The following is a 4,015-nucleotide window of genomic DNA, read 5'->3' on the forward strand; positions in this document are numbered from 1 at the left end:
CGAGACAATGTTTTAATACTTTAAGAAATATTTGAATGACAAAATATTTGTCTTTTAATCACAAAAAGTAAAACAATGCAGTTGTATTTTGAAATGTTTTAACTAATCTAGTGCTTAACTAATGATTATTTTGCTAATCAAGTAATCTACTGATTATTTTGAGTAATCTGATATTTTTTAGTAATACAAATAGAACTAAGTGAAAAACAGGCTTTAATATGACTATATTTATATATAAAGTAACGATGAGGCAATAATAATTGGCCTCAAATAAAGTATCAAAACCAAGTACATGGTTTTATTGAACAACACTGTTAAATACATAATGTAATATGCCTATATTATAACAAATACCTGCAGAGGGCGCCAACGGCCTGGTGATGTTTCATGTATTTAAACGACGTTTAAATCCATTTAATTTTATTATTTGGCAACATGCAAAGTCAGAAACTTTTATTTTGAAATTGCGATGTACAATACATTGCATATTTAGAAATATGTTGATGTATTCTCCTGTGTTGGCATAGGTTTAAATGATTTACGTTACAAATCAAGTGAGTTTTCCCAGATGAAAGTTAAGCAACCCAAACTCACCGCATATGCAGAGGAAGAGTTTAGCCCCTTTCACACATACAGTCTTTACTGGTAAATTACCGTTAAGAGATCATGTGTGAACAGTACCTTATGAGTTTAGCCCTTTTCACACATACAGTCTTTACTGGTAAATTACCGTTAAGAGATCATGTGTGAACAGGACCTTTTCAAAAATACAGGTAAATGCATTCTGGCAATCATATCGTTCTTATGGAGATGACATGATTACTCTGAGATGTTTTCAAAGCTCCGCTGCTTTTTAAATAGCTTTTCTATTTAAATATGACGCTAGATGGAAATCTTTGACCATTGCGCCTCGCAGCTTTTTCAATGTGTCGCGCTCGAGACCCAGGCTTCTTTTCCATTCATCAGCTCTGCAATTGGATACTATTATGCGCGTCTCGTGTTTATAAGAGCAAAAACTTCTGATTGGCTAGTGGTGTTAGTTTGGTTGAGAGTGAAAGCTCTGTTCCTCTAATGCATTGGTTGGCGAACTCATGAACTCGAATGTGTTATCAACAAGTGTTTTTAAATGTAGGACGAATATCTTTTTTTCCTGCAGCCAAACGCAGCACGCCGGAGATCCGGCACGGTGCCAGAGAACTTTAAGCCCTGCGGAATACTCATGATGTGGGGTCACATACTCATGATGTAAGGTCACAGCTAGCTAAAAGTGTAACCGCACAGCGCACTCACTGTGTGCTCATACTATGGTCAATGTGAGGTCACAGCACACTCACTGTGTGCTCATACTGTGGTCACAATGTGAGACTACTGTCATATCATTGTGTTAAACTCATTCTGTTAGTTTAGTGTGAGTTAACTGTGATCTAAAAGTTCTCTAATATTGGTCAGTAATATCACAAACATAGAATTTCATCATTTATTTCCTTCAAAGGTGTTGTTTTGGTGACTACTTTTCGATTCTTAAGTTCTATTTATTTGTCCCCTTGGAAAGACTTGACACATTCTGAAACACAGAGAACAATATGTCAATGCAATCAATTGCTAACAAACTAACAGGTGAAAATAACTATTAGTTAAACAAAATATGAAACAATTTATGCATCCATGCTTCCAAAAAACATGCTTGTATAGTTACTGAAATATGATCCAGAGTTAGTAATGTAGCCTATTAATGATCTGATATGGGAAGTATAACAAATCATAAATACTGATATGCAACTTAAAGGGCAGGGACACTCTTAACGACTAGCTGAAACATTCTAAGACTGAACTGAACACACTTATGATTTTAAATGCTGACTGTAAACACTGACTGAACGCAACTGGCTCTGACGCATTTGGGTGTGATCAGCTGTAAGTATCAAATTACATTCATAATCAGCCTTACAGTTGTGTAGTGTGTTCCTGGCTTAACTAGTTCTACATCTCAGCTGGCAAGATGGCTGGTTCACATGTACCTGGCTAACACATGTACCTGGCTAATTTGCTAACACGGGGCCAGGCCACAGTGCATATTGTCATTATAATATCATCCCAGCGTATGTGAATAGCAGTTGGAGAAACCACTCACATTTCCCCGGTGTAACAATTCCACGGTCAACAGTCCCTAACACAAATGTACATCACAATAGTGATGTTTGAGTCTTTGTCTTCTTCTTCTGTTTTATGGTGGGTAGCACCAGCGTTAAGGTGCATTATCGCCACCTTCAGTGTTGGAGTGAGGACCAAAGTTTACCCATTTACCCCAAAAAAAATACATTCTCTTTATCAGTTCTGTACTTTTGAGATAAAGAAATAATCTCTCTAATCCATAAGTGATTATACTTTTAAGCTTTATTTCTTCCACTCCCACCTTTCTTCTTCATTGTTTCTCTTTCATTAAAATATTTTTGACAAACACATACATGTTCCTCTGACTCCTCGTGTGGCAAACATAGAAATTATGATTATAATTATAAAACCCCTAAAAGAAAGTAGAGTTGCATGTCAGGTTTTGTTTTATTATTGTTTTATTTACTGTTATTTTATTTACAACTATTCATTTATTTTGATTCAAGGGCATTGTGAAAGACACATAGCACTATCAGGCGCAAGTGGGTCAGCTAGAAAAAGTGTTGTTTCTCTTTCATTAAAATATTTTTTACAAACACATACATGTTCCTCTGACTCCTCGTGTGGCAAACATAGAAATTATGATTATAATTATAAAACCCCCTAAAAGAAAGTAGAGTTGCATGTCAGGTTTTGTTTTATTATTGTTTTATTTACTGTTATTTTATTTACAACTATTCATTTATTTTGATTCAAGGGCATTGTGAAAGACACATAGCACTATCAGGCGCAAGTGGGTCAGCTAGAAAAAGTTTCGGGGTCCTGAACATTCTGCGGTGAGCACGAAAGAGATATGCCATGTTTCTGCTCCGTTTTGTTTTCACTTGTTTTGTTTATTAAAGATGAACCTGATCTTCATTCCATTATGCTTGTCTACGGTCTCGTATTTCAAGTGTGCAACACTCTACTCTACACTGCTCACATAATCCTGTTGGATGTTTATTTATAAATGTTTAAGTTTTATTCAACATGTGACCAACCCTTAATCTTGATAAAATATTTTCCACTTTGGTGCTTCTTTTTGTTCCCTTTCTAGAGAACTCAACGCTGCGTCCTGGTGGACACTTTGGGGAACGCTGTCTGCGTGACCGGTACCTGAAGCATGCGTAAAACAACTCAAATCCTATTGGTCCACGTGGCCCATGATGTCATAGGCGGGTACCCGAAAGTAGTACCAACTTTTGTTGTCTTCGGAACCGTCTGTCTGTTGAACGTGTGTGAAACATCATACTGGTGAGTCGAGCAGCGCTTTGAGGAATATGTGCCTCCGTGTTGGGATTCTAACACTTGAGGACATTTTCTAACCTTTTCATCTTTGTCTCGGCGACCACGCACTCTTTGTGATGAATCACTTTAATGTGCTCGGCTCGCGTTTGTTCCTATTCCCAAGGGATGCGGAGCAAAGCGTTCGCGTCTCGGGCCGTGGCCGCGGCTCGGTCTCTCTCAGCTCACGGTGATTGCTTTGATCTGCGGTGGCCGCATACCCTCGACTATCAGGTTGCCTGATGCCGTGGATATTGCTCGCGTTGCTATAACGATGAAGTGTGAGCATCGTGTCGTTTTTAGCTCAGGGCGTGTGAGATCGCGGGTGGAGCTATATTCAACTCAGCCGTGCCTCTCTAATATGCATATTATTGTGTGTGGAGAGCCTCGCTGGGCATGATTATACTGAATGCTCTGTGGAATGAAGCTGTTAGCTTTCTCTCCCAGGGTGCTTCAGGAGTCTAGAGTGGTTACGGGGAATGTTCCTTCCTGTGTTTAGCCGGGTGATAAGTGAACAGTCTCTGCTCAGAGTGTAGCCATCTGCGGATGATTATGCTCCAGTTCAGGCTGTTTTGCTTTG

This window comes from Sinocyclocheilus rhinocerous, unplaced genomic scaffold (assembly GCF_001515625.1).
Source record: "Sinocyclocheilus rhinocerous isolate Xijiao unplaced genomic scaffold, SAMN03320098_v1.1 scaffold3686, whole genome shotgun sequence".
Classification (NCBI taxonomy): domain Eukaryota; kingdom Metazoa; phylum Chordata; class Actinopteri; order Cypriniformes; family Cyprinidae; genus Sinocyclocheilus; species Sinocyclocheilus rhinocerous.